Source organism: Humulus lupulus, chromosome X (genome assembly GCF_963169125.1).
Source record: "Humulus lupulus chromosome X, drHumLupu1.1, whole genome shotgun sequence".
Taxonomy (NCBI): Eukaryota; Viridiplantae; Streptophyta; class Magnoliopsida; order Rosales; family Cannabaceae; genus Humulus; species Humulus lupulus.
This window is the reverse complement of record NC_084802.1, coordinates 29,294,523-29,317,429: the sequence shown is the minus strand read 5'-3', so window position 1 is coordinate 29,317,429 and position 22,907 is coordinate 29,294,523. Positions and strand designations below refer to the sequence as shown.

Below are 22,907 nucleotides of genomic sequence, written 5' to 3'. Positions count from 1 at the left end.
CAGTTCTTGAAAAAATTTATATAATGGTTTAACATTTCAAATTGAAATAAATTCATTTTCAGATTTAATTAAAAAATAATTGATGAGAACAAAATAATTCATTAGCCACTTCTTCAAACAATAGAAAAAAAAATAACATATATACTTTTACTAATTTTGCACCTGATTTAAATACAAAATAGTACAAAAACAGTAAATGACAACAAGTACCCAAGGTTTCACTTATCATTTACCACTCATTTTGTTTGGACAAATGTCACCCTTTGGATTGCAAAAACATTTTTTTTTATTTAATCTAATGGCTATATGACTTTTGAGGTTTCACATCCTTCAAAATTAAGTGAAGGACTTGAGGCTATCTTCAACCTTTGCATCAAAATCATCTTCAACTTTAAAAATGTGAAATTTATTTCTCTAACCTAGCACTAGCACTAACTTTATCTTTATCTTTATTTTGATGTTATTCCACTATGTAACATCAATATTGGTGTTTGCAATATTAATTTGATGCAAGGGGTAAAATTACCCATATATCATTTTGTCCAATTAATAATTACATATGTATCATTTATTAAATATATTAATTTAATTAATTTTTATTAGTTTTTAATTTTTAAAATATACACCAACATTATAAGAATAAATAAAAATTATACAACACAAAAATTAATTTATTTTTTGGGAATACAATAATATTAAAAATATAAATTTTAAACACGAAATGAAATCAACAACAATTTTAAAAAACAACAACAAATACAACAAACATAAGCTAGAATAATTATTTAATATTTTGGGAGAGCACTTGGAGTTCTTCAATCGCGTTTTGGAATTGTTGCTAGACCATCTCGTTTTTGGAACAAACATGTGTTACATGATATAATAACTGTGTGCATTATTATGCACAACATGATAATAGAAGATGAACTTGATATTAATATACCAATTAATGAATGGATGGAAGCATTAGTACCAATTGTTGAGAATATGGTCGATGAGGATACCAAATGGGAAGAATTTTTTAATCAATACAAACGAATCAAATATAAAGAAGCTCACATTGCACTTCAAAATGCACTAATTGATTATTTGTGGAATGAATTTACTAATTTAAAAAATTAGTGTATAATTATTGTTTATACTTTTTGTTTATTTATATTGAATGTAATATTTAATTTTTATAATGTAGCAATTTAAGTTAAGTTCTTTAATAATTTTTTTATTGATATAAAATTATTACTTAATTATATATTAATGTTAATATATAAGATTATTATTAGTTAAATTATTTATTGATGATTATTAAAAAGAAATAAAAAATGAATATTCTTTTTAAGTAAAAGTTGAAATGAAATTTGAAGTAATGATTGATGAAAAAATAGTAATTTGAAGGGAAAAGTGTCAAAAAAAAAAAAAAAAAAAGTTAAATAGATTTAACATGATAGGAGATGACCTGATAATGCTTATTTAAATATATGAATTAATAAATAAAACATTTTGTCATTATCTGCGGTAAAGAGGTAATAAGAGTTAAAGACGGAAGAGCGTGACTCTAAATATAACGAAATTAACTAATAAATAATATAATTGTATAATATATACAAACACAGGGAGAGAGATTCGCAGAAGGAAAGAAAGGAAAACCTGATTGGACATAATCGATCGCAGACCCGGCCAGTCCCGGTAATCATATTCTTCTTTCTCTTTGTTTTAATTTTTTGCTTAAATTTCATAACTATTCCAATCTTTGTGTTTGTAATCATTACTTTTGAATAAAAAAATTCGTGGCCAAACGTTTTCTTTTACATAATGATTTGAGGGGTTTTATTCTATGTTTTTGGTATTGATTTTGGCCGATAACGATTTCGATTTGAATTAGTGTGATTTTCTTGGTTTGGTTTCATAGGATTGGATTTGTTTTGGCTACATGGGTTTCTTTCGAATCGACTAAATGTTGAAAGTTTTATATGAATTTGAAATCTGGGGCTTTGAATAGAGTACAGTTCTCATGTCCTCAAAAGGGTTTGGAAGAAATACTGAAAGTCTGAAACATCAGCGCTCTATGGTGTGAATCTAGTATATTTCAGCGTTTTGCTATAAAACATAGCTGCATATGTGAATCTCAATCTAGTATATTTTTAGCGTTTTTGCAATAAAACATAGTTGCATGATATTTAAATTCTGCCATTGGAAGTACTAGAATTTTTCGTACACTGTATATGTTTATGGGCTCTGAGGTCTGATATCTAGAAGAACATGACCAAAGACAAGGGAAGTAGTATGTAGTTATATTGATTAGTACAGTTTGGGCTTTAAGTAGATTCTTAAGATGCAAGGGGAGGGGGGATTAGGTGGAATGCTTGTTGTTCTTGAATGTGATCGAAGATTTTCAACAAAGATTTTTATGTTTGGATGAGTGCCATGAATCTCTCACGGTTTTTATTATATCGAGTATAATTTTGTAGTGAGCATCATACATAGTTTTGAAAGATATGTAAAAAAAAAGTAGTTGCCAAGATGTCCTAATAGATTGATTGAATTGTGAAACATACTGGTTCTGCTGGAGCATTTTGATGGGGAGGATGCACCATCTGTTACTCATGTGAGTCAGTGAAGATGTCTGTATACCTTGAGGGCACTCTCTTAGGTCTATAGCTATGATTACAGGAATGCTTGACGGTTGTGCACTCTAAATTAGGCGTATATGTAGTAACATGTTGTTGTGATACAAGAATATAACAATTTATGTCAAGTGATCTGCCCATATCATTTGATGTTCTTTTTGTGTTCTTTTTCTGCACCTGTATTAGGAAGCTGATATGAAAGCCTCTGAAACTGTTATGCTAATTGAAGTGAGATTATTTTGCAACTGGTATTGATAGGTGTAGTATCTACTGTATGCTGAAGTGAGATTATTTTGCAACTGGTATTGATAGGTGTAGTATCTACTATATGCTTTTGTTATTTGTATTGTATTCCTAGTTGGAGTGATTTTTTTATTTGCTCACTCTAGCAGACCAAGCAGATCGTCATTATATGGATAAGATAGTACCTGGCAAGGAGGTTTCTGAGGAAGTGACTCGGGAATCGCTTATTTCCATTTCTTACTCTCTACCAGAGAAGGTTCTTACTTCAAAACGCTCTGTTGACAAGGTGAACGGTGAGAATCTAGTAGAACGAATAGATTCTGATGGAGAAGATAAGTTTAGGTCTGAGTTGATTTCAATTTCTTACACGCAGTCACCTGATGTTGGAAGCTTACCTGTTGTCCCGGACGGAAAACTCAAGGATTAGCCTGGTAGCAGTAGTAGAAGGTCCTCACACTTTTATGTCTTCTGTCTAATTCTGTGGTGTATAACTGAAGTGGGTGTGATAGTCTTTATTTTATGGTATTTACATTGTAAATTGACCTTGCAAGTGCTTCCCACTGTTATGAGTGAAAAACCTCTGTTAAGAGAAAGACTTGTGTTATGAAAATGTGTTCATATGCTATTCTTTCTTTCCCATCTTTCCCTTGTCTTTGACAGAAGGCTATAATGACTGGCTTTTTCAGACCTTTGAATCTCATTCATGAAGTAGGTTTTTCCTTAACTGGAAGATTAGATTCATTCCAGCCATGCTCTGCTTATAAATTTGATGTGAAGTTTTAATGTTTAATTTGAAAGTCAAACAAAATCAAACGTTGTGGCACATCTATATATATGTGATATGCATCTCTCTTAGTTTTCCCTTTTCTCTTTTCACTTAATTTTTATGATATATCTGTTGATTGCTATGGATTTTAATTTGACTATGGTGCAAAACGATTGGTTCTTTGTATTATTGTCTTATGTCCATTGCGTCTATTTTCGAGATATTCTGAACTTAATATTGTAAAATGTAAAGTGGGTACTGAATCAGCCTAATATTAAATGATTCACTTGTACATCCTATTGTTATTTAACATTAAATGATATTCTTGTACACACAGTGACACACACTCACCAAGCTTACGAACACTACATTGTCATTATTATCGGTATAGAATTTGCTTTTTAGTTTTAATGGAGTTTATGATGAATGACTGACATAGGGCTTGTTTTCTAGGGGTGCACACAGATATGTCTTCTTCTTCTCATTTTTATTCTTTTTTTTTTCTTTCATTTGTATTATTTTATTTTTTTCTTCATTTTTTTTTCAGGTTTCTTTCTTTTTTTTTTCATTCAATTTTTTCTTCATTTTTGTAATTATTATCTTCTCCTTCCATTTTTTTTTCATTTTTTCACACATAAGTTTTTTTTCTTCTTCCATTTTTTCTTTTTGTTTTCAACCAATTTTTTCATTCATATTTTTTTTCTTTCTATTTTCCACTATTTTTCTTCTATTTCTTTTCATTTTTATTCATTCATCCGTTTTTTTTTTCTTTTATCATTTCTTTTGCTTTGTTTTTTTTTCCATATTTTTTTAGTTTTCTTTCTTAAGTTTTTATTTCTTCTTTTTTCTTCATTTTTTGTACTTATTATCTTCTCATTCCATTTTTTTTTCTTTTTTTTTCACACATGTATTTTAACATTATATAATTATTTTACTATTTTTTTTATTTATTATCTTTTATTATTGTAATTTTTTTTATAGCTTTGTCCACTATATGTAAAAAAATTCAAATCAATTTTTTCAGCATTTTCTTTTTACTGTAACCCTTATAGGAACATCAAAATTTGGAAATAAAACTAATAAAAATATGAAAACGTGAATAGATAACCAGTTACCCTGATGAGAACATTCAAATTTAGAAAAAAATTGTATAAAGAAGATGGGAGAGAAGGGAAGGGGAGTGGATTTAATTTTTTATCCTATCTTCAAATTTGTGGAAACTGGTTATCTTCCCGTTCTTTGTGTGTATATTTATGGGGGTAATTGGTTACATTCACGTTCTTTGTGTGTATATTTATGGGGATAACTGGTTACATTCACGTTCTGATGTGTGTGTGTATATTTCTGGGTTTTTTTTTATGGTAACTGGTTACCTATGTTACTAAAATCATAGTTACTTCTTCTTCCTTTTTTAATGAAATGTTCTTTCTCTTTTCTATTCAAATTTGATGTTTCTTTTCATATTTAATATGAGTAACCTGTCACCCATCTTATGGCAGAAGGTTACTCCTCTCAGGGTAACTCGTTACTCCTTCTGGCACATATCATTTAACCTAGCTCTATGATTTTTTTTTACATAATTGTCATAGATCAATAAAGTAAATAGTTACCTTACCGATGATTTGAAAAAATAAACGTATAATCTAAAAAAAAGGAAAAAATGTTTATAATAAATAAAAAAATAATAAACACAATTCATATTACAAAAAAATTGTTTATGCAAAACAACCAAAGAAAAATTTAATATAAAATTAGTTGTATAAAAATAATATTAAAAAAAACAATAATCAAATTACAAACATACCCTTCCAAATTAATAAAACTTGATTAAGAGTAAAACTATGGCATAAACAAACTTTTATATAAAAATATGGGAAAATAAACCCATAAAAGTGAAAATTATTAAAAATAAAAAGCCATAGATTAAATTTTTTTGAAAAAAAAGCCATATTTTTTCACACACTATTAAAAATCTCATATAAAATGTAATTTCCTCTTGATTTTTTTACAAATTGGGCATTGGTAAAATTTTTGAAAAAAATATAATCATGAAACATAAGTTTATAGAAAATTAGAAATTAGAAAAGAAATGTGATTTTAATGCATTTCAAGTAACAAACTATAAAAGTAATATACTAAAACACTTAAACATAAAGTCCAAAGTCCAATCCCTTACCTATTATCTATTATCTAATGTCCAAAGTCTAAATTACAAACATAAAATGTCAAAAGTCCCAAAATACAACCATAAACAAACATAAAGTCCATAACTAGTTAACTACAATCATAATAAAGTCCATACAGTCCATAACTCTACAACCATAAACATAAAGTTCATGAAATTCCAAAATACAAAGAAATAGATTAGTAGTATGTATGATCACTCCTTCCTTTCAAAATTCAAATGTTCAAATAAAAAAAATTATTAAAGAAAAGAAATCAAGGATAATAAATAACAACACATTAAGTAAAATAAGACACGAATAAATTCTTACAAGCAATTATTTCAATTCGTAGATTGTTGTGCTGTTGATGATGCTGAAGACTGAACATTGACAAAGGATGAGGCTGGCCCAGCACTAGTAGCATCATCGGTCATCTCTACAAATATTATTAATATAAAAGATAAATATTAGATTATAAAACATTCACACACTCACAATAAAATATTTATAAGTTGCAAGTTAGACCATGAAAATAAAAAAAAAATGTAATAAATTACCCGACTCAAGATACTCTGATGTTTGAACAGCTTCTTCTTCATCCATATAGTCTCGAACAATGATGGGTTGATGTGATCTGCTCCACCAGTTTTTGAGACAAATTAATGCTTCGACCATCCTTGGGCTTAGTGAACTTCTAAAAGGATCTAATATTCGACCTCCTATAGAAAATTCTGCCTCAGAAGCAACGGTGGTAACCGGTATAGCTAACACATCACGAGCCATGAGTGATAAGATCTTGTACTTGCACCCACTACTAGCCCACCATCCCAAACCATTAAAATTCTCACTTGGTCACTCAGGTTCCTCTTCCAAATATTTATCAACCTCATTTTTTTTCATTCCATCATCCTTCTCCAATCTCCGTGCCACAAACTCATCATGCAAATTACGTGACTTCTTGGTAGTAGGTCGACCACTAACAGGCGTGACAAACGTGGATGAACCACTAACAATAGACTGAGAGTGTAGCTGAGTCATAGATGCCGATGGATGAAGTCTTGATGTTGTCTCATTATATTGATCAAACCTTGCCTGGATTGTCTGCTCTACCCTTTTCACCTTCTCTTTGCACGTTATCTCATCATAAGTAGCACTAAAGCAATGACTGAGACACTCAAGCTTGTATCTTGGGTCAAGGACCAAGGCAATTAGAAGTGCCTCATTACAATTATCAAGCTTCCCCCAATACTTGTCATACTTTAGTGTAACGGCCCAAAATCACTAATATGGCTTAAGGGCCTTGATTAGTGTGTCGGGAGGGCATAATTGGTTTATGTGTGAATTTATTGATTTAATGTATGATTGTATGATAAGCATGCTTGTATGATTATATGAATGTAAATGTTGCTAAATGTTATATATGTGAGAACCACATTATTAAGTGGGTAGTTCTGCAGCGTGCGATTTGAGGCGATCCTAGGGAGCCAGCTAGCGGGAAAGTCACAACGAGGCTTAATATTTGACTTGGGGTAAGTCAAGGGGTAATTTGGGTATTAGATGATTATTTGGGTAATCAGGTTATGGAAATAAATATATGGAGATATATTTGAGGTTAGGAAGCTTAGGCGGGAATTTTGGGAAAAATTACCATTTTGCCTCAGAGACGTTTCCAGTACCCCGAGCCTTGGGATTAGCTTAATCACTTAAGGATAGACTTAAGAGGCTTTATAAAATAGTAGAACAAATTAGACCGACACTTCCCTCTTCCTCTCTTTTTCTCTCTCAAAGGAAAAACACAGAACTTAGAAATTTTAGCTGGAGTTCAGAGGATTTGAACTGAAGTTTGAGGAATTAGCTCAGCTCTAACCAAGGAACACTCAACCAAGGCCAAGGTAAGAATTGAGTTTTATGTTTGAGGATTAGAATCCTGAGTTTTGACTGAATATTAAGGGTGTTTACGGTTTGAATATTTAAGGACTGAATTGGAGTTGAGAAGCTTGAGTTTGGCTCGGAAATTGTTAAGGAAGTGGTTCATCAAAGAAGGTAAGCTTCAATTCGTAATTTAGAGGTTAAAATCTGAGTTTGCATGACTGGTTTTTGTGTTTTTTAGCTGTTGGGTTTTAGAAATCAAAATGGGATTCTGAGGGGTTTTTAAGCTAGATTTCTGTTGGATTATGCTGTTAGGATCATGCTAAAAGTCTTGTGAATAATGGGTTTTGGTATTAGGGTACTTTGGGGTGGTTTTGAATAAGGTTAGGATGTTAGAAATGGTGGATTTTCTGGGCATGGAGGGTTGGGCCGCGGCTTTGTTCTAGAGCACTGCGGCCCTACGAAGCAAATGAGCCAAGGAGGCTCTGCTGAAGGGGAGCGCCGCAGCGCCACAGGGCAAGCCCGCGGCCCATGTCTGCCTTTAGAGAGGCTTGGTTTCTGTTTTAGGGGCGGGCCACGGCTAGGTTTCAGGGGCCGCAGCCCTTAGGTGCATTTTTTTTTTTATCTTTTGGGGATTTTAAGCGCGGGAACCTAACCTAGGGTGCACGGGGTCGATTCCACCACCGTGTTTGGTGGAATTCGATATCCCGGAAGCTAGCATTGTACCCGGAAACCTTTATTTGAATATGAATGGAATCCATTACCTTGGTTGTGACTAGGTGTTAAGCTAGGGCTCGGGAAGCGGATCGTGCTCGAGAGTCGTCGCTCGTAGTCAATGAACGTGGAAATTAAAGGTAAGAAAACTGCACCCGGTTGTGTTTGTAATGGGACTAAGGGTTCCTAATATGTATGCTTTGAAAGGACGGTATTATGCCATATAAACAGTAAACCAACGGCCTAAGAGTGCCAAGGTTACACTAGCGTACAGGGCGCGGCACTGCCACTGGTAGCCGAGGACAGCTTATTATGTACTGAGCTCGGTTTAAGCGGGCTGGAGTCAGTGGGGTAAACAGAGGGTGCGGCCTAAGTTGTCGGCCCTGATTATCATGTAACTTGATTGTTATTAATGCTTAGTTGCATCTTTGACTCTGAATACGTGCTATGTAATTAATATGAGTGTTAAGTGTTTGATCATGCTTAAAGGATTATTCATCTGTTATTGTTGTTTGCAATGCATATTATGTTTTCTTGTTGGGCCTTGGCTCACGGGTGCTACGTGGTGCAGGTAAAGGCAAGGGAAAACTTATTCAGCCCTGACTTGGACAGCTCTGTGAGCTGAATGTACATGATCAGCTGCTCAGCCACCACGGTTGAGGGGAAAACAGTAGCAGGGGAACCAGAAACGTCTGTTTTGCCTTAGAATGGCTAATGGTTGTCTAAACTTTGGAAATTTTGTAAACTGACTTTCAAACGCTGTTCCTTTTTGGGATCCCATGTGTAAAATGTTTTGTTATATAAAATGTACACTTTTGAGACCAAAACTTTTAAACCCTAGTTCATTAGTGGTTTTAGTATCATGTTTTCAATAAAGGACTTGATTAGCAAGTCCTGCACCTTTATAAATACACAGTGTAGCGGTCTTGGCTATCTAGGGCGTTACAACTTGGTATCAGAGCGTCCTAGGTTTAAGGGTTCCTGAAGACCGGTTGGACATGTACATTCACTGCTAGAGACAAGCTCGATTCAGGGTTTGGTAATATGAATATGTGTATATATGCTTGTATGTCTAGAATGAGTTATGAATGTTGTTATTCATTGGATTACTAGGAAGCATGAGATACTGATAGGGCCTGGCCCTTGACTGCCGTATGAAAATATTAAGGCACGCTTATTAGCATCGTTGTGCATGTAAATGAATATTTGGATGATTAACTGCATATTGTGTATTGGTGAATGCTTTTATCTTAGCTGTGGTGTGGTAAAGTTGGGGCATGCTTATTAGCAATCGATGCATGTGGATAAATGCCCATATTTTGATTGTTTGTGATTGATTATATTCCATTGGTGGATATTGGAGAAGCTTTTACCCTGTCATCATGGTATGATTGCCGAGTCGTTGATTGCAGATCGACTTGGATAGTTATGCGTCCAAGAAAATCTACGCGACTAGCCGGCACTAGGTCTGGGACTGGAGGTGATGACCAGGGCCAGATTCCTCTGCCAGTCCCTGAGAACTGGCAGCAACTCATGGCAGATATGCAAGCTCGATTATAGAGCCAAGATGAACAGATTCGTCTACTGTGACAGCAGGCTCCATCAGGGAGTGTTGCCCTATTGTACCACCTGCAGTGGTACCAGTTGTACAGTCGGGAGAGATTGGGAGCAGGTGGGAGTCGTTATATGAGCGGTTCAGAAAGCAGCAACCCCCAATCTTTGAGGGTGAACCAGACCCATTGAAGGCTGAGCAATGGCTGACTATGATTACTACTATTCTGGATTTTATGAGGATTGAGGGGCATGACAGAGTGGCTTGTGCCACATATATGTTGAGAGAGGATGCCCGCATCTGGTGGGAAGTGGCATCGCAAACCAGGGATGTTACTGTTTTGAGTTGGGAAGGCTTCAGAGACTTGTTTAGCCAGAAATACTACAATGCTGCAGTCAGGGCAGCAAAAGTTAATGAGTTTATGGGTTTGGTGCAGGGAAATATGACCGTTACAGAGTATGCCCTAAAATTTGACAGGCTTGCGAAGTTTGCACCAAATCTTGTGCCTACTGATGCTGCTAGGCAAGACAGATTTATCTGGGGGCTTAATGCTATGATAGCCCGGGATGTTAGGATTACAATGGTACCTAGAGGAACAACTTATGCCCAGGCCATTGAGAAAGCTCTTACCGCTGAGGAAGCGAAGAACAAGATTTGGAGGGAAAGTGCGGTGAGGCGCGAGGGTCGAAGAGTGGTGCCTCCTTATTCAGGGACAGGTAGGGGCGGAGGCCCCAATGACTTCAAGAGAAAGACTCCTGACACTTCGACCGCTTCTGGTCCTGATAGGAGGGGTCGGGGTGGTCAGGGTGGCTGTCAGGGTGGCGGCGAGGCGTGGCAGACCTATCCAGAGTGCCCAAGGTGCAGAAGGCGTCACCTGGGCGAATGTCGGGCCAAAGCTTGTTTTGTGTGCGGAACAGTGGGGCATCTCAGGAAAGACTGCCCAACAGTGAAGAAAGGTGAGGCAGGAAAGGTGGATAGCTTGAATCCAGCTCGAGTATTGACTTTGACACAGGCAGAGGCCGAGGCTAGTCCCTCGGTAGTGACAGGTCAGCTTTCTAGCGCTGGCTCTCCTTTTACTGTATTGATTGATTCTGGTGCTACTCATTCCTTTATTTCTAGTAAAGTGATTGATAGATTGTGTAGACCTAGTGAATATCGGACTGCGGGGTTCGGGACTTTGTTGCCTACAGGGGAATTGGTAGTTTCTAGGAGATGGATTAGAGCATTGCCAATGATGGTTGATAGTAGGGAACTTTCGGTAGATCTGATTGAGTTAGACATGGAGGATTTTGATATGATCTTAGGGATGGACTAGTTGGTCAGATATATGGCTACTATTGACTGCATGAAGAAGATGGTGACTTTTGAGCCTGAGGGCGAGGATCCTTTCGTCTTTGTGGGTGCGGTGTGTGGACTCCGCGTACCCATGATTTCTGTGTTAAGGGCCAGAGACTTGTTACAGGGTGGATGTATAGGTTTTCTGGCTAGTGTGGTGGACACTACCAGGGTGTTGCCAGCAGGGCCGTGAGAGACCAGGGTGGTTTGTGAGTTTTTGGACGTATTCCCTGAGGAGTTACCGGGATTGCCGCCACGCAGGGAGATTCAGTTTTTTATTGAGTTAGCACCGGGGACAGAGCCAGTATCAAGGACACTGTATAGAATGGCACCAGCGGAGTTGAAGGAACTAAAGATACAGTTGCAGGAGCTTCTGGATTTGGGATTCATCAGACCTAGTTACTCTCCATGGGGCGCTCCAGTGTTGTTTGTTAAGAAGAAGGACGGGACTCTGAGAATGTGTATAGACTACAGAGAATTGAAGAAGTTGACTATTAAGAATAAGTACAATCTACCAAGGATTGATGACTTGTTCGATCAGCTGCAGGGACAGACGGTGTTCTCAAAGATTGATCTACGATCTGGTTATCACCAGCTGAGGATCAAAGATTAGGATATACTGAAGACGGCCTTCCGGACGCGATATGGGCACTATGAGTTCTTGGTCATGTCTTTTAGTTTGACCAATGCCCCGGCAGCTTTTATGGATTTGATGAACAGGGTGTTCAAGGACTTCTTGGATCAGTTCGTCATTGTCTTCATCGACGACATTCTAGTATACTCCAGTTCAGAGGCAGAGCATGGGCAGCATCTTCGACAGGTGTTAGGCTAAGTTTAGCCTACTTTTTAAGTGTCTTGATCATTGTCTTTTTAATGGTTTATGTGTTTTTGGAGCAGATTTATGCTTGTTTTGCTTGATTTCAGGTTTAAGCATATGTTTTGGGCATTTGGAGTGGATTGTGGAGAAAATATGCTAAACTGAAGGGTTATTCAAGTTTTGCTGAAATTGTATTAGGGCCGCAGCGCAAGAATTAGCGCCGCGGCGCTAGTGCAAGTTAGAGCCGTGGTGAGCCCTTTTCCAGAAACTCAAGATTTCGCAATTTCCGAGTAGGGCCGCGGCGCAGGAATTGGCGCCGCGGCGCTGACGTCCGTACGCCTCAGAATTTTAAAGGCAATTTCGTCATTTTGGGAAAGATATAGAATGAGGTCTTCATTTTGAAAAGGGGATCGCGATTTTGACAGGGGAGACAGACAAAAAGAGGGGAAAAACAAGAGAAGACGAACCTTGGAGCAAGCGTGGGCGATCTGTGACAATTCCCCATCTAGTTTCATTCTCTTTTTCTTTGATTTCCTATGTTATTGTTTACATTCAGTTTGATTATGGATATGAATATTGAGATTATGAGCTAAACTCCTATTAGGGATTTGATGGATATTGACTGAGATTCATCCCATGGTTAATGCTATTTGATTATTTCTTCTTGCTTGTTTACGAGATTTGTTCATTTTTGTGCTTAATGTATGCTCGAGATTGATCACCTTAAGCATGATTCATGATCCTAATGTGAAATCTGAAAAGTGAATATTAGGAATGCTCTAAATGAATGAACATAGGTTTTGATGCGAAACGAAAGTATTCGCATAGCTTATGTGACTTGTAGATTATTACTTAATGCGAATTGTTTGTTGTGCTATCTCAGAAATGCAATAGTTGACAATGCAATTTAGAACCTAAATGATCTAAAAAGAGTTTAGGTGATTTTATAATCTGTCATCTCATTGAAAGAAGAAGAATAGTTAACTAGTGTTAACAATTGGGTAATCGAAGCAATTGAAATCATATCCCTATCTTCACATCCATTGTTAAACCCTTAATTTCTTATTTGTTGATTTAGCTTGTTGTGTTTTCTGCAATTTAATTTAAAAACCAATTTTTATTGTTGCCAAATAGAAATATAAATCCAATTTGGTTAGTACTTGGCTGCAATTCCCTTGGGTTCGACCTCACCTGTGTGAGTACTACTTATACGATACGTGCACTTGCGTGTATTAAAATTTAAGCAACAACAGGTTTTACAGAGGTTAAGGGAGCATCAGTTATATGCCAAGTTTAAAAAGTGTGAGTTTTGGTTGCCTGAGGTGACTTTTCTTGGACATGTAGTTGGCGCAGAGGGGATTAAGGTGGATCCGTCCAAGGTGGAAGCGGTGAGAGATTGGTCGAGGCCAAGGAACGCCTCGGAGGTGCGGAGTTTCCTTAGGTTGACAGGTTATTACAGGCGGTTTGTGGAGGGATTTTCAAAGATTTCTTCACCGATGACAGAATTGACAAGAAAGAAACAAAAGTTTGTTTGGTCAGAGAAGTGTGAGAAAAGTTTCCAAGAGTTTAAGCGACGATTTATTTCTACACCTGTGCTGAGCCTTCCTTCGGAGGAAGGAAAGTTTGTAGTTTACTGTGATGCATCGAGGATGGGTTTAGGCTGCGTGCTGATGTAGAATGAGAAAGTTATAGCTTATGCATCGCGGCAGCTGAAGGAGTATAAACAGCGGTATCCTACTTAGGATTTGGAGCTTGCGGCAGTGGTATTCGCACTGAAGGTTTGGCAGCATTATTTGTATGGGGAGAAGTGTGAGATATACACTGACCACAAGAGTTTGAAATATTTCTTCACTCAGAAGGATCTGAGCATGAGACAGAGGCGTTGGTTGGAACTGGTTAAGGATTATGATTGCGATATCCTTTACCACCCAGGGAAGGCCAATGTGATGGCAGATGCGTTGAGTAGGAGGGGCCCAGGATAGTTGTACAGCTCCACCTAGATCTCAAGAGAGTTAGCTGATGAGATGGCCAGGGCAAAGATAGAATTGGTGGTGGGCCAGTTAGCTAATATTACCTTGCAGTCGACCCTGCTAGAGAGGATCAAGGATGGGCAATTAGTAGATGCGCAGCTTCAGGAGGTTAGGCGGAACGTCTTAGCAAGGGTAGCTAAGGATTATTCTGCTTCTAAGGCTGGTATGCTTCGATATCAGGGGCGGATTTGTGTTCCGGCAGATGAGGGAATCAGACGAGAGATACTGGATGAATCTCACACTACGCCATATTCGCTTCATCCGGGTACCTTGAAGATGTATCAAGATCTACGGACATTATATTGGTGGCTTGGGATGAAGAAGGATGTGGTAGAGTATGTGGCTAGATGTTTGACATGTCAGCAGGTAAAGGCTGAGCATCAGCGACCAGCGGGATTGCTTCAGCCTCTGGGCATCCCAGAGTGGAAGTGGGAGGACATCACGTTGGATTTTGTGGGAGGACTACCCAGGACAGTGGGACTTTGTGACTCGGTGTGGGTGATAGTGGACAGATACACCAAGTTAGCTCATTTTTTGGCAGTGAAATCGACTTATACGGTGGAACAGTATTCAGAGTTGTATGTGAGGGAGATAGTTCGTCTCCATGGGGTTCCAAATTCTATTGTATTTGATCGAGACCCTATCTTTACCTCCAAGTTTTGGGGAGCTCTGCAGAGAGCTATGGGGACCCAGTTGAAGTTTAGCACAGCTTTTCATCCTCAGACTGATGGACAGTCTGAGAGGACGATTCAGGTGTTGGAGGACATGCTTAGGGTGTGTGTGATTGATTTTGGGGGATCATGGAGTAAGTATCTTCTGTTGATTGAGTTCTCATATAACAACAGTTATCAGTCCATGATTGGAGTGGCTCCTTATGAAATGTTATATGGGAGAAAATGTAGATCACCCATTCATTGGGATGAGATGGGTGAGAGAAAGTATTTGAGACCAGATATGGTTCAGAAGACTAATGAAGCTATTGAGAAGATTTGAGCTAGAATGCTTGCTTCGCAGAGTAGACAGAAAAGCTACGCTGATCCTAAGCGTAGGGACGTAGAGTTCTAGGTTGGGGACCACGTGTTTCTGCGAGTTTCACCACTGAGAGGGGTGAGGAGATTTAGAGTAAAGGGCAAGCTGAGCCCTCGGTTTTTTGGACCTTTCGAGAACCTAGAGAGGATCGGACAGGTAGCTTACAGGCTGGCCTTACCACCGTCGCTGTCAGGAGTTCATGATGTATTCCATGTCTCCATGTTGCGGAAATATGTTACAGATACGAAACATGTGCTAAAGTATGAGGACTTAGAGTTACAGACATATTTGTCCTATGAAGAGCAACTGGTTCAGATTTTGGATCGGAAGGACAAAGTTCTACGGAACAAGATGATTCCGTTAGATAAGGTGTTGTGGAGAAATAGCAAGGTCGAGGAAGCGACCTGGGAGTTAGAGGTAGCATTGCAGGATCAGTATCCCGAGCTATTCAGGTAAATTTTGAGGACGAAATTCTCAGTAGGAGGGGATTGTTATAACGGCCCAAAATCACTAATATGGCTTAAGGGCCTTGATTAGTGTGCCGGGAGGGCATAATTGGTTTATGTGTAAATTTATTGATTTAATGTATGATTATATGATAAGCATGCTTGTATGATTAAATGAATGTAAATGTGGCTAAATGTTATATCTGTGAGAACCACATTATTAAGTGGGTAGTTCTGCAGCGTGCAATTTGAGGCGATCCTAGGGAGCCAGTTAGCGAGAAAGTCACAACGGGGCTTAATATTTGACTTGGGGTAAGTCAAGGGGTAATTTGGGTATTAGATGATTATTTGGGTTATCGGGTTATGGAAATAAATATATGGAGATATATTTGAGGTTAAGAAGCTTAGGCGGGAATTTTGGGGAAAATTACCATTTTGCCTCGGGGACATTTCCGGTACCCCGAGCCTTGGGATTAGCTTAATCACTTAAGGATAGACTTAAGAGGCTTTAGAAAATAGTAGAACAAATTAGACCGACACTTCCCTCTTCCTCTCTTTTTCTCTCTCAAAGGAAAAACACAGAACTTAGAAATTTTAGCTAGAATTCAGAGGATTTGAACTGAAGTTTGAGGAATTAGCTCAGCTCTAACCAAGGAACACTCAACCAAGGCCAAGGTAAGAATTGGGTTTTATGTTTGAGGATTAGAATCCTGAGTTTTGACTGAATATTAAGGGTGTTTATGGTTTGAATATTTAAGGACTGAATTGGAGCTGAGAAGCTTGAGTTTGGCTCGGAAATTGTTAAGGAAGTGGTTCATCAAAGAAGGTAAGCTTCAATTCGTAATTTAGAGGTTAAAATCTGAGTTTGCATGACTGGTTTTTGTGTTTTTTAGTTGTTGGGTTTTAGAAATCAAAATGGGATTCTGAGGGGTTTTTAAGCTAGATTTCTGTTGGATTATGCTGTTAGGATCATGCTAAAAGTCTTGTGAATAATGGGTTTTGGGATTAGGGTGCTTTGGGGTGGTTTTGAATAAGGTTAGGATGTTAGAAATGGTGGATTTTCTAGGCACGGAGGGTTGGGCCGCGGCTCTGTTCTAGAGCGCTGCGGCCCTACGAAGCAAAGGAGCCAGGGAGGCTCTGCCGAAGGGGAGCGCCGCAGCGCCATAGGGCAGGCCCGCGGCCCGTGTCTGCCTTCAGAGAGGCTTGGTTTATGTTTCAGGGGCGGGTCGCGGCTAGGTTTCAGGGGCCGCATCCCTTAGATGCATTTTTTTATCTTTTGGGGATTTTAAGCGCGGGAACCTAACCTAGGGTGCACGGGGTCGATTCCACCACCGTGTTTGGGGGAATTCGATATCCCGAAAGCTAGCATTGTACCCGAAAACCTTTTTTTGAATATGAATGGAATCCATTACCTTGGTTGTGACTAGGTGTTAAGCTAGGGCTCGGGAAGCGGATCGTTCTCGAGAGTCGTCGCTCGTAGTCAGTGAACGTGGAAATTAAAGGTAAGAAAACTGCACCCGGTTGTGTTTGTAATGGGACTAAGGGTTCCCTAATATGTATGCTTTGAAAGGACGGTATTATGCCATATAAAAAGTAAACCAACGGCCTAAGAGTGCCAAGGTTACACTAGCGCACAAGGCGCGGCTCGGCCACTGGAAGCCGAGGACAGCTTATTATGCACTGAGCTCGGTTTAAGCTGGCCGGAGTCAGTGGGTAAACAGAGGGTGCGGCCTAAGTTGTCGGCCCTGATTATCATGTAACTTGATTGTTATTAATGCTTAGTTGCATCTTTGACTCTGAACACGTGCTATGTAATTAATATGAGTGTTAAGTGTTTGATCATGCTTAAAGGATTATTCATCTGTTATTGTTGTTTGCAATGCATATTATGTTTTCTTGCTGGGCCTTAGCTCACGGGTGCTTGATGGTGCAGGTAAAGGCAAGGGAAAACTTGTTCAGCCCTGACTTGGAGAGCTCTATGAGCTGAATGTACATGACCAGCTGCTCAGCCGCCACGGTTGAGGGGAAAACAGAAGCAGGGGAACCAGAAACGTCTGTTTTGCCCTAGAATGGCTAATGGTTGTCTAAACTTTGGAAATTTTGTAAACTGACTTTCAAACGCTGTTCTTTTTTGAGATCCCATGTGTAAAATGTTTTGTTATATAAAATGTACACTTTTGAGACCAAAACTTTTTAACCCTAGTTCATTAGTGGTTTTAGTATCATGTTTTCAATAAAGGATTTGATTAGCAAGTCCTGCAACTTTATAAATACACAGTGTAGCGGTCTTGGCTATCCAGGGCATTACATTTAGTTTCATGCTCGTTGTCATTGTCCTCAATAACTCGTTCTCATCATCGTCAACTGCTAAGTCATACAGCTCCTGTTGCGTATTGCAGATCTGAATGAAGTACTTATTAACGGTAACATAAGCAGTGTAGCGTCCCGAATTTGCTAATCGGGCTTAGGTCCTTGAATAGTGTGCCTGGAGGGCAATAAGTGATTTAATATGCTAATACATGGATTTATGTGAATATATGATAATGATGCATGTTTAATTGAGTTAAATGTGCATGTGGGTCCCGTCTGGATATTAGAGGCATAAGTGTGATAAATGTGATAAATGTTATATATGTGTGATATGTCTGTGCAGCACGATCCGAGACAGTCCTGGGGAGTAGTTAGTCGGAAAGTCACAACAGGGTTGAGATTCAGACTCGGGGTGAGTCGAGGGGTAATTTGGGTACTAGGTGTGTTACGGGACTATTGGGACATGAAAATAAATATTTGGAGATATATTTGAGGATATAATGACTAGGCGGGAATATTGGGAAAATTTACCATTTTGCCCTCGAGGACGTTTTGGTACCCTGAGCCTTGAGGTAACCACATAGACTTAAGCTGAATAAAACAAAAAGAAAGAATTAATTAGAAGCTTTGGGGAACCGAATTATACTTTTGCTTTCAGCTGAGATAGCTATCAACTTCTTTTCTCTTTCACTCTCTAAGGCAAACTCAAAGGAAAACTTGGAGGAATTGGCTAGAACTAGAAGGATTTCAGCTGAGATATCTTAGGAGCTTGAAGCTTAAGGATTGAGGATCAACCCCAGGGATTGAGTTCAGCAAAGGTAAGCTTTAATTACTAAGGTTTAGTCTTGAATTTCTATTGGTTATTGGGGATTGCATGTTAGTCAAGCTTGATCTATTTTTGGGTATTTTAGCTAAGTATTGGAGTAGGATTCAATGGGGTTTTGGTGCTGTTATTGAGCTGAAATGATTCTGCTGGTTACCTAGGATTGTTAGCTAAGCTTAGGATGAATTGGCTTGAGGAACGGTGTAGAAAAATGGTAAGAAAATCTGGGTTCGGTGGTGAGGGCCGCGGCCCGTGTGCGCGCGCGGCCATGGGAGGCCGAGAAGCTCATGCGTGCCGCGGCCCGTGTGGGGGTCAGTGAGGTGCTAGCCTCTGTTTCGAGGCTAGCCGCGGCGCTTATGGGAGGGGCCGCGGCCCTTAGTGCCAAATTGTGCTTTTAAGGGTGTATAGGCTTGGGAACTCGATGGCTAAGGCTCGGGATGGATTTTATCACCCGGATTGATAGAATTCAAGGTCACGGAGGTTGGGGTTTTGGTTCGAAGTTATTTATTGGATTAGAACTTGATGGATGGATATTGTTAATGTGTTGTGACTAGGGTTTCGGTGAGGCTCAAGTTAGAGGATTGTGCTCGGGGCATCGGTGCTCGGAAAGCTCGGGACTCAGGTAAGAAAACCCTTGTTCCCATAGAGCTTGTGTGCAGGGCTGGGCCCAATGTGTTTGAATAGAATTGGTATGCAGGGCTGAGCCTAATATGTTAGAACTGCGAGGCATAGCCCAATAACTGAATATGCTAGAATTCTGTACTATTTTGCTATGCTATGCATGTTATGATGTGAATGATCGGCAAGAGCCGGGAACGGTGTAGACCGAGAACGGCGAAGGGCCGGGAACGGCGTTGGGCACATTGAGTGCAAGGCCGAGAATGGCAAGGGGCTAGGAGCAGCGTTGAGCACGTGGGTGCGAGTTGCCAGGGCGAGTCCCTAAAAAGGATACTTGGGATATCCTCACGGCGTGGTCTGCGAACCCAGGGCTTGGTAAATGCCTGGGACGGCTAGGCCGTATGTGTTTAGCCCATTGGTGGCCTATTTATATGCTTGATATATGTGTTGCATATGTTATCTATTTGTGGGTTTTCTTGCTGGGCTTTGGCTCACAGATGCTCTGTGGTGCAGGTAAGGGTAAAGAGAAGGTCAACCAACCATGAATACAGCAGGCGTGAGGTGGCGTGTACATGTTTGGCCAGCCTGGCTGCCATAGCCAGAGGATTTTGGGAGATGCTTGTAAATGAACTTAGATTTTGTCGTTTAGCCGACTTGGTTCTATTTTTTTGTTGTAAAAATTTCTAAACTATATTTTGGGATCCCAGGTGTCAAACTTTTATGATTTTCAATGTTATGGAGTTAATTCTAAATTTTTCCTCTGTTTATAGCTTAATTACACTGTTTGATTTAAAACCTCGATTAGCGAGTTGAAAGCACGTTTTTAAACTCACCTGTAACGTCTCTAAGGAAGTAGGGCGTTACAACTTGGTATCAGAGCAAGCCAAGGTTATTGGTTCTGGAGATTGACCGAACATGTACACACGCAGTCAGTGACAGGCTCAACTCAGGGTTGGTTGATAAGATTGGATAATATGTCTGAATATATGTTTGAATGCCCTGTATGCCTGCTTATTTTATATAGAGCATGATGAATGAGTTAACATATGCATGATGCTAGGGCATGGCCTGTTGTGTGTTGTATGTTATATGAAATATTATTGTGGATGACTGGTGTGTTTGGGAGGTGGTTTTTGGATGTTGTTATCATGCCTGATGAGCGGCGTTGTTGGTTGCAGGCATATTTGTTGAGATGCCTCAACAATCAGCTAGACTCTGCGGCAGTAGGGCCGAGGATGATAACCAGGGTCAGGACCCTCCACCTGCCCCACAGAATTGGCAAGAGATGTTTGCTGAGATGGAAGCAAGACTTCAGCGAACAGAGGAAGAGTTGCGGAAGTTGAGGCAGCAGGCCCCCCCTTAGGTTACTGGGCTGCCAGTGCAGCAGGTTGTAGCGCCAGTGCCAGTTCAGTCTGCTTTGGAGAATAAGTGGGAACCTTTGTATGAGAGGTTCAGGAAGCAGCATCCTCCTACCTTTGAGGGTGGATCAGACCCACTGCGGGCAGAGCAGTGGATGAATATGATTGCCTCAATTCTGGATTTTATGAGAGTTCAGGGGAACGAGAGGGTAGCCTGTGCTAGCTACATGTTCAAAGAGGATGCCCGCATCTGGTGGGATGTGGTAGTTCAGAGAAAGGATGTATCAGCTATGACCTGGGAGGAATTCTGAAACTTGTTTAATGAGAAGTACTATAGTGTGGCAGTACGAGCTGCAAAGGTTGATGAGTTTATCAACCTGACCTAGAATCGATCGACAGTGACGGAGTATGCAATAAAGTTTGATAGATTGGCGAAGTTTGCGCCAGATCTAGTGTCGACTGATGCAGCCAGGAGGGATAGGTTCGTGCGAGGGTTGAATGTTATGATTGCCCGCGATGTGAATATTACCTTGGATCCAGAGACTACTACTTATGGCCAAGCGGTAGACAAGGCCCTTACTGCTGACAAGGCCGAAGATCAGATTTGGAAGGACAGTGCTGTTAGGCGCGATGCCAGGAGGATAGTGCCTCCTTTTGTTGGGTTCAGTCGTGGTGGTGATTCTAGTGAGCAGAAGAGGAAGGCCCCAAATTCCTTTGTACCTCCCAGTTCAGACAAGAGGGCGAGGGGTGCTTCCACTGGCCGCCAGGGTGGTAGTGATAATTGGAGGAGTTTTCCTATGTGCCCGCGGTGCTGGCGCCAACACCAGGGTGAGTGTAGGATCAGGGCCTGCTTTGTTTGTGGGAGTGCCAGTCATCTGAAGAGGGATTGCCCTCAAGTTAAGAAGGAGGAGCAGAAGCAGAGTGACAGTCTTGCTCCTGCCAGGGTATTCACTTTGACACAGACTGAGGCGGAGGCTAGCCCCTCAGTTGTGACAGGTCAAATCTCTAGTGCTGGTTCTTTGTATACTGCATTGTTTGATTCAGGGGCTACCCATTCATTTGTATCTGCTAGAGTGATAGATCAGCTTTGTAGACCTAGTGGTGTGTATGCTAGGGGATTTCTGACTTTGTTGCCAACAGGAGAATTGGTAGTCTCTAGGAAGTGGATTAGAGCATTGCCTGTAGAGGTAGATGGTAGGGAGCTTTCTGTTGATCTGATTGTGTTAGAGATGGATGATTTTGACATGATTTTGGGAATGGATTGGCTATCCAAGTATGGGGCAAAGATTGACTGCAAGCGCAGAATGGTGACCTTTGAACCAGAAAGGGAGGTACCCTTTGTGTTTGTGGGGTCAGTTAGTGGACCGCGTGTACCAATGATTTCAGCCTTAAGGGCTAGGGACCTGATGCAAGAAGGTTGCATAGGATTCCTGGCAAGCGTTGTGGATACTTCTAGGGTGGCGTCGGTTGGACCGGGTGAGACTAGATTGGTGTGTGAGTTTCCGGATTTGTTTCCAGCAAATCTGCCAGGGTTGTCGCCGCAGCGGGAGATTGACTTTGTTATAGAATTGGTACCAGGAGCGGAGCCAGTTTCTAGGATGCCTTATAGAATGGCTCCGGCGGAATTAAAGGAGTTGAAGATACAGTTGCAGGAGCTACTTGATTTGGGGTTCATTAGACCGAGTTTCTCGCCATGGGGTGCTCCAGTGTTGTTTGTTAAGAAGAAGGATGGGTCCCTTAGGATGTGTATTGATTATAGGGAGCTGAACAAGTTAACCATTAAGAACAAGTATCCACTGCCTAGGATCGACGATTTGTTTGATCAGCTACAGGGAAGGACAGTGTTCTCCAAGATAGATCTTCGGTCAGGTTACCATCAGCTAAGGATTAAAGAGGAGGACATACCAAAAACTGCTTTCCGAACGAGGTATGGACATTATGAATTCCTGGTTGTGTCCTTTGGATTAACCAATGCCCCAGCAGCTTTCATGGACATGATGAATATGGTTTTCAAGGATTATCTAGACAAGTTTGTGATCGTATTCATTGACGACATTCTAGTGTACTCTCGGACAGAGGCAAAGCATGAGCAGCATCTGCAGTTGGTTCTACAGCGGTTGAGGGAGCATAAGTTATATGCTAAGTTCAGTAAGTGTGAGTTCTGGTTGCCACAAGTTACATTTCTGGGCCATATCACCAGTAAGGAGG

General features: G+C 39.8%; 1 long non-coding RNA gene across 1 annotated transcript; it reads left to right on the top strand.

Annotated features, from left to right (window-relative positions):
* The first annotated feature begins 1,466 nt into the window (after window positions 1-1,466).
* On the top strand, window positions 1,467-3,730 carry LOC133803652 (uncharacterized). The gene is made up of 2 exons (XR_009878078.1): window positions 1,467-1,683; window positions 3,017-3,730. It is a non-coding gene; the product is annotated as an uncharacterized LOC133803652 (long non-coding RNA).
* Window positions 3,731-22,907: the final 19,177 nt, after the last annotated feature.